Source organism: Nicotiana tomentosiformis, chromosome 5 (genome assembly GCF_000390325.3).
Source record: "Nicotiana tomentosiformis chromosome 5, ASM39032v3, whole genome shotgun sequence".
NCBI lineage: Eukaryota > Viridiplantae > Streptophyta > Magnoliopsida > Solanales > Solanaceae > Nicotiana > Nicotiana tomentosiformis.
In genome coordinates, this window is record NC_090816.1 from 17,943,043 (window position 1) to 17,959,988 (window position 16,946).

General features: G+C 35.5%; 1 long non-coding RNA gene across 2 annotated transcripts in view; it reads left to right on the forward strand.

Moving 5' to 3' along the window:
* Positions 1-6,914, forward strand: part of LOC108946375 (uncharacterized) — a 42,017-nt gene extending 35,103 nt beyond the window's left edge. For both annotated transcript variants that reach the window (XR_001970678.3, XR_011415947.1), the window contains one exon: positions 6,224-6,914. This is a non-coding gene — a long non-coding RNA (uncharacterized lncRNA). The remainder of the gene's footprint in view (positions 1-6,223) is intronic.
* The last annotated feature ends 10,032 nt before the right edge of the window (positions 6,915-16,946 follow it).

A 16,946-nucleotide genomic window follows, 5' to 3' on the forward strand; every position in this document is an offset into this window, starting at 1 on the left:
ATCTTAGCATCACCATACATATCTTTAATCACCCTAATGTATGTTACCGTAACACCGCTAACCTCCAAACACCTCCACAGGACCTCCTTCGAAACTTTATCGTATGCTTTCAAAAAGGTCAATAAACACCATATGCAAATCCTGCTTCTTTTCCCTGTACTGCTCCACTAATCTCCTTACCAGATGAATCGCTTCTGTAGTTGAACGCCCCGGCATGAATCCAAACTGATTCTCAAAAATAAACACGCATCTCCTCACCCTAGCATCCACCACCCTCTCCCAAACCTTCATAGTGTGACTCAATAACTTGATACCCCTATAATTATTGCAATATTGGATATCACCCTTGTTCTTGTAAAGCGGAACCATCGTACTCCACCTCCATTCTTCGGGCATCTTCTTTGTCTTAAAAATAGCATTAAACAACCTAGTGAGCCATTCCAAACATGCCTGCCCCGCGCTCTTCCAAAATTCCATCGGGATTTCGTGTGGCCCCGTCGCTCTGTCCCTGCACATCTTACGCATCGCCCCTTCCACCTCCTCTACCATAATCCGCCTACAATACCCAAAATCCCGCCGACTCTCAGAGTGCTCCAACTCACCCAGCATAATGCGTCTATCCCCCTCCTCATTCAACAGTTTATGGAAGAATGTCTACCATCTTCTCCTAATGAGTGCCTCGTCCATCAACACTTTTCCATACTCGTCCTTGATGCACTTGACTTGGTCTAAGTCGCATCTCAGTCACCTTGGCCAACCGGTACAACCTCTTGTCCCCGCCTTTGCCCTCGATATCCTCGTACAAACGAGCATACACCGCGTTCTTATCCGTCGTAACTACTAACTTCGCCTCTTTCTTTGCCTTTCTGTAACACTCCCAATAAGTCCTTTTTTCCTCCTCGTTTGTACTCTCGACTAGCTTCAAATAAGCAATTTTCTTAGCTTCCACTTTACCTTGAACCTCTCCATTCCACCACTAGTCCCCTATATGACCCCTAGGAGAGCCCTTCATAACCCCTAAGACCTCTCTAGTCGCTACCCTAATGCAATCCGCAGTCGTGAACCAGATGAGATGAAACCCTCATTTTTGAAATTTTATTCTGCTGCCCAGTCGTTCTTCTTGCGATCATGAAACACAAATTCACAGCTGCCAAAAATAACTCTCCCTGAATGCGAAAGTCTACACGTGAACGCAACTCACAAAACTCCACAAGCTACGCTATCGCGGAACCCTTCATGGGATCGTGAAGAACAAAATGCGTAGACCCCCAGTCCATTCAATAACACGCGTGTGCGATTCACTGACTCTCCAAACATCACGATCGCATGACCCTTCTCGCGATCGCATATAACAACTTTCACAAGCTCACCAAACCGCTCTTCGTGATCACGAATCTCCACTCACGATCACGTACAAGGAAACCATTTGCAGGAGATTCAACAGTCTCCAAGGTTCCGAAATGCGCCGAACATGTTCCGAATTACACCCGAGGCTTCCGAGACCTCAACCAAACATACCAACAAGTGCTAAAACATCATAGAAACATGCTCGAAGCATCAAATCACATCAAACAACACTAGAATCACGAATCTCATATCGATTCAAGCCTAAGGAACTTATGAACTTCTGAATTTCAAAACTAATGTCGATTCATATCAAAACAACTCTGATTGACTTAAAATTTTGCACACAAGTCACAAATGATATGATGGACCTATTCCAACTTCCGGAATTGGAAACCGACTCATATATCAAAAAAGTCAACTCCCGTCAAACTTTTCAACTTTCGCCAATTCAAGCTGAAACGACCTTTGGGCCTCCAAATCAACATCCAGACAGGCTCTTAAGTCTAAAATCACCATACAGAGCTATTGAAATTGTCAAAACTCCATTTTGGATTCGTGTACACAAAAGTCAAACTACGGGCAACTCTTTTAACTTAAACCTCCAACTTATGGACTATGTGTTCTATTTCACTCCAAAACTCACCCGAAACCAAAACCAAACACCCCGAAAAGTCACATAATCATAATATAATAAAGAGGAGGCAGTAAATAGGGTATCAATGCCAAAATACTCAAAACGACCGGCCGGGTCGTTATAGAACTTATGGCTTATAACGATGACGACGGAGTAGACTTAACTATAAGAGAGGCAGCACAACAAGAAGTTGCACGAATAACAGTTGAGGCAGCCCATAAAGTTGATGATGAGACCATCAAAGATGGTGTGGGTCAAAGATTCAATCTAAATCGACTCTTGGTTGAAGACCAATTCGAAAATATGATACCCAAGCCTGGTATATCATTGGGTGATTATGCCAGACCAGTCTATAATCAGAAGCTATCTAGTGTCATACCTCCACCAATAGCAGCGAATAATTTTGAGTTGAAGCAAGGTTTGCTTCAAACTATCCAGAACAATGGTGTCCTTAGAGGGAAGATGAATGGAGATCCTAACACTCCCTTGATGGATTTTGAGGAAATCATGAACACTTTCCAGTACAACGCAGTGTCAAAAGATACAGTTTACTTAAGGGCATTCCCCTTTTTACTAAAGGATGACACGAAACACTGGCTTCGTAGCTTACTAACTAGGTCGATCAGGACATGGGAAGATATGACCAAAAGGTTTCTTGACAAATACTTCTCAGCTGCAAAAATAGTGAAATTCAGGAAAAAACATTCACAACTCCTACCAGAAGGACACTGAAACAGTTTTCGAGGCTTGAGAAAGATTCAAGAAGATAGTGAGAAAGTGTCAGTATAATGGGATTGAATTGTGGATGCAACTCCAGGACTTTTGGGATGGACTAACACCTTTCTCACGATGAACTCTCAGTTCTGCAGTTGGAGGTCCTTTAATGAAGAAGACTCCTGAGGAGATTCTTGCAATTCTTGATAAGCTCTCTGAAGATGCTAACCAATGGCCTGTTGAGAGTAATGATAGAAGAAAATCAGTTGGGGTTCGCTAGGTAGACTCTAACACATCAGTGCAAGTAGCATGTGACTTTTGTGGAATGGGACATCCTACACATGAGTGTCAAGCTTCAACTGAAGTAAATGCTGTGGGGAGATTTGACAGAGGCAACTACCAAAGTGGAAACAATTTTAACTCCATGGGGAAGAGGCACCTATGTTTCTCTTGGAGTTGACCAGGTGGTAGTGCAAATGCATGGCAGCAAAATAACTCTAGACCCCAGGGACAATGAGCTCTAGGTTTTCAAAATCAGCAGAGGCAGCAATGTCATCCTCCACAGTCTAATCAGTCTATCATGGAAGATCTGATGAAGCACTTTATTATTAAGATAGATGAGAGGCTTGAAACCAATGTCACAACTATCAGAGAATAGGGCACGGCCATTCGAAACTTGAAAAGGTAGGTGGGGCAACTAGCTAATCTATTGTCTAAGAGATTTCTAGGAACTCTCCCTGCTGATACTGAAAGAAATACAAAAGAGATAATAAATATAGTGTCTTTGAGGAGTGGGAATGTATTAGAGGATCCCAGGGCAAAACAAAGGGAAGAGCTGATTGAAAGGCAAGTGGAGATTGTGGAGAAGCAGAAAAATGACAACATTCAAGAAGGTGCAGGGATGGTAGTTGAGGGTCTGAAGAAGAAGGGGAAGATTAAAGCTCAGAAGAAGAAGAAAGATGAGAATGTAATAAATGAGGAGACTGAAGAAAGTTAATATATGCATGCTCTACCTTTCCTACAGAAGCAGAGAAAAGAGAAGCTCGACAAACAATTTGGGCACTTTCTAGAAGTGCTCAAGTAGGTGCATGTGAATATACCCTTCACAGAGGTACTTTCATAGATGCCAGCTTATGCTGAATATTTTAAGGAGATATGTCCAAAAAGAGAAATGTGGAAGAGACATCGATTGTCAAGCTCACAGAACATTATAGTGCCATTCTGCAAAACAAGTTCTTCAAAAGTGTGGAGATCTAGAGAGTTTTACTATACCTTGCTCTTTAGCAGGTACTAAGTTTGAAAAATCTTTGTGTGATTCAGGTACTTCTATTAATCTTATGCATTTGACTACTTTCAGGAAATTGGAGGGAGAGATTGGAGAAATCGGGTCGATACATGTGTCCTTGCAGCTGGCGGATCAGACCACAATCATACCTGAAGAAATAGTGAAAAATGTGCTAGTTCGGGTGCACAAATTTATGTTCCCTGTGGACTTAATTGTGGTGAACATGGAGGAAAATAGAGAGGTTCCTCTGATTCTAGGGAGACCCTTCTTGGCTACGGGCAGGGCAATTTTGTACATTCAAGAAAGGAAACTCATGCTCAGAGTGGGGGAGGAAAGGGTGATATTCAAGATGGAAAGAGCAAGAGGGACTCGAAAAGAGAAACTTGGAGAGAGTAAAACTGATAAGTGTGGGGTGTACCCAAAGAAGGCCGAAAAGAATCTCTTAGCATGGATGTGTGCATTGGGTCGGGAGTGCAAAGGAGATCCCAACTTCGATTCAGACCCCGACTAGATGAATCATGAGAGTTTACTTTACCTCTTGTTTTATTTGTGTGTCATGGGGACATGCCACAATTTATAGTTTGGGGTGGAGGATGTAAATATGTACATGTGTTTTTGTTTTTGTTTTGATTGGAATTTGTTTTTACTTTTTCTGACGATGGATTTCCTCGACTGTCTTCTTGATGGATCAAATTCGAAGAAAAAAATTGTTTTTCTTAGATAGTGTAACAATTCCCCCTTGGTTTTTCTTTGTGCCCCAGTTCATTTCCAAGGATTTTGCTTAAACCGGGGGTAGTTCGTTTTTCTTTTGTTAGGATTAGAGAGGTCTTGTGCTATGGTATTAAATGTAGATGATTTTTCTTGACTTTGTTGTACCTTGAGAGCGATGAGTACCTTAGTTGTGACGCCTAGGCTTAGTTCTTAGCTCATCTATAAGTGCCTTAAATTGGTGATTGTGACTTTAACAGCTTTGACTAGAGAGTCAGGATAGATACGATCGCGAGTGAGTTATGTGCCAATTTGTGCGTGAGGTTGTTGCTGATATTCAGTGCATGTCAGTTGATATCTAGAACTTTCCCCATATATTTGTAAAGCGAAATAACAGTCTTGTTCAGTCTAGGATGTGATATAGGCGTTCCTTTGTTGAGCCAGATATATGCTTTTACCCACCTAATTATTGTGTATCGTAGTTAGCCTTTTGAGCCTGTAATCTTACTTCTTTGGCAACCACATTGCAAGCCCCATCCACTTTGTTTTAATTAACTATCTGTTTGAAACTTTTTTCCACTCTTGGGCACTTGATCTTGCTATGAATTGTAAATCTAAGTTGAGATATGATTGGTTTTTTTTGTGGGATTATAAAAAATGAGAGAGGTACACTGCTTTGAAAAAAATTGTGAGAGCCATTTGTAGGGAATTGAAAGAAAAAACGAGTTTGCTTGAAAAGAAAAAAACAAAAAATCATAACTTAGAAAAGAAAAATGGATTCCTCACTAGTGGTAGTTCTCCTATTGTCTGTACTTAAAGATATTGGTAGCTTGATGCTATTATGTGTGAAGTTTGGAATTTGGTTCAAACATAAGTGTGGGGTTTAAATTGTAAAATTGTATGTATTAAAGTGCTCATGGAGGTATAGTCACTATATCCAAATGTATCCTACCCGTACTGCAACTTACATTACAATAAAAATAAAGTCCTACTTGATCTTGGACCGAATGAGCTCAATTAGTAGAGTATTACATTACGGACAAGCCTATGGTACGTCTTTTGTGGCACATGAGTTTTATTTCTGAGAGTGAGTTAATTCTTTCTATCTTGAGTTCCTATGTGTTCTTAAATTTTATTGTGTGTGGAACTACTCTCTATCTTTGGTGTGAAGGCACATGATTTGCGAAGGAAAGGTAATGTCTTTGGCCTCTGAGTTAGAGTAAATGAGTAGGTTTTGAAATACGTGGTGCATGTGAGTCGAGTCTTAAGGCTAGGATATTATGATGGAGTGCTTAGTTTACTTTAAATATTCTTGGCATGATGAGTTAGGGAACTTGTTTGATAAGAAGATCGTCTCTATGTGAAGTGCAGTTTGATTACTCGAGGACGAACAATGATTTAAGTGCAGGTGTTGATGGTAGGCTAGAAACCTGTATTTTAGTCATAGTTTGCACTAAAATTTCTGCATTTTACTTGTATTTGAGCTTAAATATTAGTGTATTGAACTTATTATGTATTTTATGCCTTGCAATAAGTGATTATGAGTTAAGAAGATAATCTGGAGCTAAATCGAATAATTTGGAGTTTTGAAGTCTGAGTAAAAGTCCAAGAAATGAAATCGGGAACGCGTTCGGACGCCGGGAGCCAAGTCTGGATGTCAAAACGTGAAGAAAACAAAACATTCTTGGAAAATTACACAGTTGTGCCGCATGGGGTAGCGCGACAATGTAAAATGTTGTCGTAGGTCAGAAATCGCTCTCTGAACTTTCCCACTAGCGCCCCGCATGGGGCGGCGCTCTTGTACAATTTTCTCTGAGTATGTTTCTATTTTGGCTTGGAAAGGGTAGTTTCGCCTGGGCCCACTGCTACATGGTATAAATACACCAAAAAGATATTTTTTAAGGGACTTTTAACCTTGGAAGCTTTGGGAGAGCATTGGAAGCTACAAGACACAAGATTTCATCATCTTTCCATCAATTCAATACGGGAGTTTGGATTGTAACGTTAGAATAATGTTTTATTACTCTTTAATTATATTTGTGATGACTTCCTCCATGATTATGGAGTAGTTTCCCTTAGAGTTTGACGTATATAGTATTTTGATAAATATTTGTGGATTTTAACTCTAGTTTCTTGCTTGAATTCAATTTATGGAGTTTTGAATTGTTGCAACTTTATTAACCGATTTATTTAATCAAAAGAGGAATATATTTGCGATTATCTTTGCATTATTTTGTTTGGTTTAATTCGGTGATTCTCTTAAGTAACCAAACGATCTTGTTGAATTGTTGATTAAATCACTTTAGGTGAATATTCGAGAGACGTTTTCTTGAAGATTAATCCATTAACGCATGCTTGCTTATTTTCACAGTGCTTATATTAGTTCACCTCGTAGAGTTAAGATTTAATCGAGAGAGGAGTCTTGACTACACATTTGAACTAATCATCGAATGAAATCGTGAGAAATATTAGAATAATATAGTGAATCAAACTAGAGTTAAATCCCAAATAGCTATCTTGCATCTATCTTGTCATGACCCTTATTCCTCACATTGATAAGAAACTAATTGTGCTAATCTCTAGTTCTTTGCAGTCGATTGTCAATTACTTTACTTTGGTAGTTAATCATAGTTCGTAATCAATGCAAATCAAGTTGTGATCATCCTGAGTAGCAGTTAAACCAGAAAGTACTAGAGCATTGTTTAATTTCGTGTTGTGTTTTGCGCTCGTCATTCAACTTTTAAACTTTTCATTTTTCCATTTTATCCTTAATGAGAAACTTTTATAACCACACAAATGTCATGGCCCCACAAAACTTTTATCCCTTATGCTTTTAAGACCACAAGTTTTAAAAATCTCCCTCTTTTCTCTTAAACTTCGTGCCGAGTCAAACTACCTCATCTAAATTGAAAGTGAGGGAGTATTTTGAATTCATTAGACTTATTTAAGCTTAATGTGTTAGTTTATTAGACAATTTGCTCTTACTGGCACTTGGCAGCAGTAAATACTAACTTTTAATTATTGTAAACTTTTAATTTACAAGTTCAAAAATTAAAAAATAACTTGCAAGTTAAATAATTTTATGTAGCCACTTAATTTCAATTTTCAAATTTTAATATTCAAATTTCAAATTTAACACTTTAAAGTTTAAAAGTTTAATTTTATGTCTTAAAATATTATTTTATTATTTAGAAATTTGCATATATATATATATATATATATATATATAAAAACCCCGCCCGATTCGAATCGGATAGGCCTGAACCCGGACGGGCCCATTAGAACCCAGAATTACCCAGCCGACTAACAACCCACTAACCAGCCCGTCCCACTAACCGGACGGGCTATTTTTTCCCATGACCAGCTCGGTCCAGCCCGTCCAGTAAACACCTTTACTCTAAACACAGCTACACAGGGACACACATTGTCGATAACTATCCATTTAACTAAAAAACTACTTTAAGAAACATAGACAAATTCAAGATTTGAATTTTGTGAGCTCGGTTCGGGATCCTGTCATAACTCATTCTATAAGTTATTGTGTTCAAATTAATTATTTGTACTTATTTAATAAAATAATTACACATATATATATGGTTCGAACCAAAGCGACTGAGTTCAGATAAACACATAATGTTCTACATTTGCTTTTGTTTCAAACAAATATTTATGTATAGGCATTTCATTTTTAATCACATTAATACCAGAAGTCTAATTTAATAAGGGTTTTTTCCACTTTTAGCTCGCGTCAGAAATTATTTACATTCTGTAGCCGAAACAATATATAAAATTTGTATAATTTTTGTATATAACATACAGAATATATACATATACATAAAAAAATATATTTTTTCGGCTATTATTTTAAGAGCGGCTATACAGTGCCAATTTCTTATTTAAAATATCATTAGGGACTTCATTAATTCCATCATACTTCTGATCAGCTAATACAAATAGATTAGAAGATTCATTTATTACGGTAGACATAGGATTAGACATCATATTGGAAATACTGGATTTACGGAGTTGTAGTGTTATAGACTGAAATTGTACTCAAAAGGTACCCTTCCAGTTGATCAAAGTATGTCAGTACGTGTTCAATTATGCCGTCGCTTTCAGCGTTGGAAATTTGGATCCAGACCACCATTTTCGGTCTTCCTCAAGTGTTAATTAACCTACTATGTGAGAGAGGTTATTTAACGTATAACTTTAAATACTTTTGTTATATAGCTTTAAGTATTTTTGTTAACTCTTTTAATTTTGAAATCCAGATCGGATATTAGATATACATTAAATGTGAGAGCTTACTCAAATTTCGCAATAATATCCTATAACTTATGTATACTAGTAATAGTAGTGTACTTATATCATTTGCCCCCATCCCAGTAAAGTAACTTTTAGGAATAATAATTATCTGTTGATCATGAAGTTACTTTAGAAAAACGGAACACATATATTGGTTCAAATCTTGTCGTCATCCATTTAAAAGAATCAGGCTCATGTGAGGGAGACATATATTTTATAGAAAATATAAGTGGCAATCTCATCATTTCAAATAATAGATGGTTCAGCTTTTGCACAGGGTATGCACCTGCTGGTATATCAGCCTATAAAATCAGATTTCAACTGAACAAGAAGCTCGTGAAAAACTTGTCGATGCACGAATATATATTGTATTGAAGATGCTTATGTACTGGCTTGTTCAGCAAAAAAAAGTAGACAACTTGTTCTAATTTAGGCCACTATAGAAGTGCTATACAATTGTGTTATGAAAAGCATATTATATTAATGTTGTTTAGAAATTGATTGATGTCTTGTTCCACAACATAAATGATTGGTCTCTATCATTCCATATCGCATGCTTTAATTTTACTTTTCTACATAGTGTTTACAGGCTTTTAATGCATAATGCAATTGATAGCTCAATAACTCTGCAGGTCTCTTTCTCTATTTGTCCACATACAAGACACTCTATTGTGTCTCCCAATTGTTATTAGACACGCATTCAAGATTTAAACTTTATTGGTTCAATATCTTAGGTTCTTAGAATAGGATCTATTAAAAAATTTAAATTTATAGCGGTTTTAGACCTATTATTTCTTGCAATCTTAATGTGAATTTTATACGTTAATTTATACTTCACGTCGAAGTACTAGATTCAGATGTAATCGGAGCTTTGCATCCATCCCTGAGTGTTGTTGATAATCCTCTTTTTGCTGTTATATTTTGGTTTGCAAATACATTTAGTTAGGAATTTAACTTATACCTATTCAACATTGATCTCATTCAATTTAAAGGTTCCAACTGTCCCAGAGAGTACACTTTAATATTTTACTTAATTATATCTTTGACACATTCGTCGTGTGCGTAATATTCCGTAAATTCGGATTAGGTGTGAATGTATTTAATGAGTATTAATTTAATATTTTAGACATGAAATCCTATCGGGATGAGTATGGGGAAAATAGTTGTTTTGGAATCAAGACGGACAGTGAAGTGCATAAGATTCGATAAAATCGAATAAATTTATGGAAGGTCTGTCTTTCAGTCGGATTTCATGCAATTCTGTTATACATTTGAGAAAACTCAAAACATCAAAGTTGTAGAATTTTGAAATACCTTTCCAATGATATATTGTGGAGACGTTATGCGCGTTTTATTGGATAATGCGCAGTATGCGCACCCAGGTATTCTCGTGCGTCGCAGTGCACTTGTGGCAGTGCCACTGCCTTTGATGCGCATTCAAGTGCGCGGTTGGGCCTTCAGCTGTACGGAAGTGCACCCGGAAGATCGTTTTAAAAGCCTTACCTCGTTCCCTACACCCTAAACACATAAAATTGCTCTAGAAAGGGAAGTTCTCAAGAACCCAACTTCCTCCAAGGTCCCTCCATCATCTAAGATAAGTTCTAATGATGATTTTAAGTAAATTTTAATTCTCCAACACCTTATTAACCTGGGTAAACCCTTCAAATCATTAGATATTCGATCGAGACATCATTGTTGAGAAAAGAAACCCTAGAACACTACAAAAAAAAAATTGAAATTAGCTATGAACATCGTCGCTAATCTATCGCTAAAATGCTCGTAGCTAGCAGAATTTCTTGATAATCTACTGCTAATCCGTCGCTAAATGAGATTAGTGACGGATTTTACTATTTAGCTATAAAATTTATCCGTCACTAAAATCTGATTTTTTAGTAGTGGAACTCGAATTCAAGAGGATTGAACGTCAAAAGGTAATATCTTCACTCTTTAATTTATTATAGGATTGGATTAATAATTATAGACTCTAGGCTCATGAGATATGAGTTGATGGGTTTTATAGAAAAGTATGAACGGTTATAGGTTTGGGTTGTTGATTGTTGATTATTGGTTAAAAGTGTTGTTTGTCTTATGGGTGATGAAGAATGATATTGATTATAAGAAAATGAGATTTTAGATTTATCTATGAGCAAGAGAATGGGTTGTTGGGTGTAGAAACATCATTAATGAGGGCCATGAAGCTTTATGTCCACCAAGTATTTGATAAAATACCTAAGTGGCCAAAATATGAGTATTATTGCTAATATGGAATACTTTTGACTGGTATTGATATAGATTAAAGTTGAAAGGGTTGGTGAATGTTGTATTACGCTCAAAAGTAGGAAGTAAGGTATGTGAGGCTAACTCTCTATGTTTAGGAATATTAATGATTCTCCCTACACTTCGTTTCTTTTACGACGTTACTAATTGCCTCAGAAATATAGTTAAGCCTAGTTCCTTGAATAGTTGCAGAACTTCTATTCTCTAGCTTCGTAACTCGTTCATGACTTTCATTCTAAACATTGTGAGCTTAGTGCGTAATCAATCTAGACTTGGTTTTGATGCCCATGAGTCTTAATCTGGATTACTCAGCATGTCAGAAACAGTTGAAGTTTCAGTTTTCATAATCAGTTCATGAATACATGTCTCAGTTTAGTCCTATTTAGTATTCTATTATCATATAACTCAGTATAATTCAGTATTACAGCATCAGATATTGCAGTATGATTCTCAGTTCCTGAAGTTAAATCCCTGAATGTTGAACATCTGTGTTTGGGCTTGAGGCCGTAGTTTATGCTTTATGCATGTATGGTCCTGAGGCTGTAGTTTATGCTTTATGTATGTTTGGCCGCGAGGACGTAGTTTATGCTTTATGCATTTTTGGGCCTAAGGTCGTAGCTTGTGTACATATATATATTGGGCCTGAGGCCATAGCTTACTCAGATAAACATGTGGTTTATCATTCAGAAGAGGGAGTATACATATCCTTACTTTCTTTGTTCATTTCAGTTATCAGTTATCAGTTATCATTTCAGTTTTAGTTTCAGTTTCAGCAGTTATCATTCCAGTTATCATTTTAGTTTCAGCAGTTATCATTCCAGTTATCATTTCAGTTATCAGTTATCAATTATCAGTTATCAGTTATCAGTTATCAGTTATCAGTTATCAGTTATCAATTCAGTTTCAGTTTCAGCATTTACAATTCTTTCTTTCAGTTGCTTTACATACCAGTGCAATTCAAATATACTAATGTCCCTTTCGCCGGGGGCCTGCATCTCACGATGCATGTAACGATTTACAGGTTGACGATTCAGAGTGTTAGGATTCTCGCACTAGCTATTTGGTGAGCCCCAGTTCTTTCGGGGCATTATCATTACTTTGTAGTCTTTCAGTATTTACGTATAGTCGGTGTTCTCAGTACTTCATTAGAGGCTTCATAGACTAGAGTAACAGTTAGACAGAGTCGCAGGCTTTTCATGTTATGCAATGTTGGCTACAGATATGTTTCAGACTTATATTAGAGTTTTCGCACTTTGATTTATAGCATTTATACTTTCAGTATATCAACATGTGTTAGCTTATCTTCCGCATTCAATATGGTATGATATCACATGTTGATTCAGCCAACCAGTTGATTTGCTCAGTCGCATGTAGTCAGGCAACTGGTGTCGTGTTACGTCCAGGCCCAGGTTCGGGGCGTGACAGTGTGCAGATTTAATTCTTTACGTGGAACAGACACGTGAAGTTTCTATTTAGTGGATGCGTACATGAAACCCGAACACAAGATCTTTATTTATTCTAATACCATGTTAAATTGTATGACCACCTGATCAAAAACTTAAACCGTAAAACATTAAATTTATTTAATTATTTTACGTCTTCAACAAAATTGGATGTTTCTGTACAAATCTACCAAGGGACTACGTATTGTACTAGAAAAGTCCCTATGAATATGTAATAGTATATGATATTTTACATGTGTGTACGTGCGAGAGAGAAAAAAGTGCTATGTGGGTGCCTCAAGTTAAAGGAGGGGCTGGTGACTTTATAATTCTAACTATTAGGTCTCAATGGAAAGGTACCTAATAATTGGAATTGATGTAATTATTAGGATTGTAATTACACAACCTAGTAATTACACAACCTAATAGTTACGACGACATGATTGTTTTTCATAACGTAATTATAGTGTAATTACAAGCTTATTATTTGGTCACAAGTGTAATTGCACAATTAGATTAAATTTTAAGTGAGGTAATTATCAAAACTTAAAAGTTAATATAATAAATATATGCCTATAAATATTTTTTTATAAGTATAAATGATATTAGATTTGATATTAAAGATGCATTTTTTTTTAATATACATTAATTTGTAATCATATATTTATAACTAATATTGTAAAAATAATTGATATATATTTTTCAAATTAATAATATTTCATTTAGTTAATTATAAAACTAAAAACATACATTTTGTAACAACATCATGAAATGCATGTTTGATAAAATAAAATAATATTTATAAATATGATGTCATAACATTATTCAAATATTTGACAAAATTAATCTAACAATTCTAACTAAAAAATGAACAGCACACAATGTGAAATAATAAGTCATGTCACACCTTTTTTTTTTCGAGGGGATAGGGGATATGGAGTTTTTCCAATTTAAGTGACATTATTCGAAATGAAATTATTTATTTATTCAGAGTCGCCACTTAGAATAATTTATGGTGTCCCAAGTCACCGATTTATTTTAAAATCCCAAATCAAGAAAATTGACTCTATTTATGGTCTGCGAATACAGAAGACCGAGTAAGGAATTCTGTTAACCCAGGAGAAGGTGTGAGGCACTCCCGAGTTCCATGGTTTTAGCACGGTCGCTTAACAATTAATACTTGGCCTAATTATCTGATTTTTATTTTTTATTTTTTATTACTTTTTAATTATCTGATTTATTACCTGTTTTAAACCTATTGTGCATTTTACCTTTGACCGTTTTTAATTATGTATTTAAATTAATTTTTAGTATTTATGGAGTTATTTCTTGAACAAGTTACGATGTCGTACACTTGTTGTTTGGTACACATTGCAAACCGCGTCACGTGAAATGCACCCGCGATTTACAACATGTTTATTATTATTATTTGAAGTTATGGTCAAGTCGCGTGAAACGCACACTCGAATTGGGATTTAAGTATCGTAACCATGTCACGGGAACCGTACCCACAGCCACGATAATTTATTAATCGTGCCTAAAGCAAGCTACGAAGTTTATGAATTATTTGTCTTAAACTAATTTGAGATTTGTAAAGCCATAAGAGTATGTCATTGTAGAAAAGCATGAAATAGATTAAATTAATTATTCAAAAACTACAAAAGGGGGCCATTGTAGGAGATTAATGGGCCTAGCAGATTTCAAGTTTTGGCCCAAAAATAAAATAACTTTCTTCATTAGCTTATAGTAACCTCACAACTCCACTTCATTCAACAACCCATGTGTCTAGGCCCAAACATTGGATCTTCACCAGTGACATAATTCTAGTTAAACTTGTTTAACAATTTAACTCTATACTTTAGACAATTGACAGCTTAATTTAAAATAAAGATGGAACTACTAAAGCTCATTTATTAACACATGAATGACTAAATAACCAAATAGAGACATAACATTGCTTGAGCTTCCATTTCAATAAGATTTTTTTTATATATAAACAATCACAACTCACTTATCAATTAGCAAATTTCATTAAACCATTCATGGATGAACCCTTTTTTAAGAGAACATGCTAATGAACTAAATTAAATATACAAAGAGGAAGCTCAAAAATTGGCATGTTTAACAGAGAATAATTTCATTCATTTAAGATATAAATGAACACCAAAGAACACCAAAAAAAAAAAAAGCAACTCATATCATTAATCAAAACAAGATAAGAAGTGGGCCTCAAAAGTTGAATCTAAAACTTTACGGTTTTATAACTTTGAATCTTAAACTCATTCAGACCGCACGCAAGACCTCAAATGGAGCATCGAAACTCGCCGATGACCTCAACTAAAAACCTCACTGTTTCGTCTAGGTTTGGATGGTAGTTTATGGTATTAAAAGGGTTGTTCTATGAAGGTTTAAAGGTTGTTTTTGGGTGGTGAAGCTGCTGATTTTTTTGAAAGAAAGACGAAGAAAGAATGACACAAGTAGAAATTCTCTTATCCTAAAAGAAGAAAATAAATTTCTCTCAATTCCCTCCTCCCTCTTTTTTCTTTCTCTCTCCCTTTTTTTCATCACATTTCTCTTCTATTTATAGGAAAAAAATTCGGAATTTTCAGATTTTTATTTTTTATTTATTAAAAAAAAATCAGATACCCTTACTTTTATTTTTTAATTCCAAATTTATTTTACTTTTCATTTTTTTAATTTCCACATTCTTTTACTTTTATTTTTTTAATTTTCCACTTTCTTTAACTTCTTTTATTAAACAATTTCTACCTATTTTTACTTTTACTTTTTAATTTTATATTTTTACTTTTCCTATTTTTTAATTCCCATCCGAAATTTGTTTTTAAAAAAATAATAATAAATAATTTTTATTTATTTTCGATTTTTAATTCATTTTATTTAAAAATAAAGATAATAATAATAATAATAATAATAATAATAATAATAATAATAATAGTAATAATTGACCTTTTAAATTATTAATAATTTCTCTCTCTCTCTCTCTCTCTCTCTCTCTCTCTCTCTCTCTATATATATATATATATATATATATATATATATATATATATATATATATATATATATATATATTGTAACAAAGCTAAAAATATATATTAAATTCTGAAAATATTTACATAGTAGAAAGTGATAAAAATTCAAATATAGTCAAAAATTAGGTACTCACAGCTGCCCCTCTTTGCTTGGAAACATGAAGAGTTTTCAGGCAAAGACTAGGTGAGCCACATGACTAATGTTTGACCAAATCATTATTCAAAAGGAAAAGGAATAAAAGATAGGGTGCAACCGAGTCCTGGTTTTGGACAGCCTACATATCCCGGGTTATAGGGGAATCAGGTCACGTGTAGTTCAAGGAGAATGGTGGAATGATGAGTTGAGGAGTCGAGTGAGGTTCTGGTCCGCGGTCCTGCTATTATATCAAAAGAAAAAAGAAACTAAACAAGCCTATCAATTATGAGTTACAAGATTCCTATCTATGAGTCTTCAGAAACTTGATCCTGAGTCTTGACTGGTTCTTCATGCAGACTCTGATCTAAACCTTGATGCTCGCTAGATGTAGGTTCTAGTTCATTGTTCTATAGCATCTTCTAATCAAAACGGGACTCCAATGCTCGTGGCTTCAGTCATGTCTTGAGCATTCCAACATCTTTTCAATTGCTTTTGCATTTTGGATTCACTTATTTTTTCTATTCTTTTATTCTGAATTGAGACTTCTTCTTTTGATCATCTCGAACCCTGTGCCTCGAGTTATTGTAATAAAATTCTAAACTACATCTTTATTGAAAGCAATAAAAGGTCGGGAGAGGTGTACCCTGAAAAAGTCATGTTTTTTTTATGGTGTTCCTTTATTGTCAAAGGATGTCCCAACTAAGGATTGGTGTACCTTATGTTGGGAAAATGTGGCCAGGGAATGGGATACCCTATATTGGCAAAGATATCGGGGAATGGTGTACCCTGCATTTAAGATCAAATCAACTAGGGAGTGGAGACCCTATGTTGGAAAAAGAGACTAGGTAGTGGAGACCCTATGTCAAAAATAAAATCAACTAGGGAGTGGAGACCCTATGTTGGAAAAGACGACTAGGGAGTGGAGACCCTATGTCTGCAATAACATCAACTAGGGAGTGGAGACCCTATGTTGCAAAAGCGACTAGGGAGTGGAGACCCTATGTCTAAAAACATCAACTAGGGAGTGGAGACCCTATGTTGGAAAAGA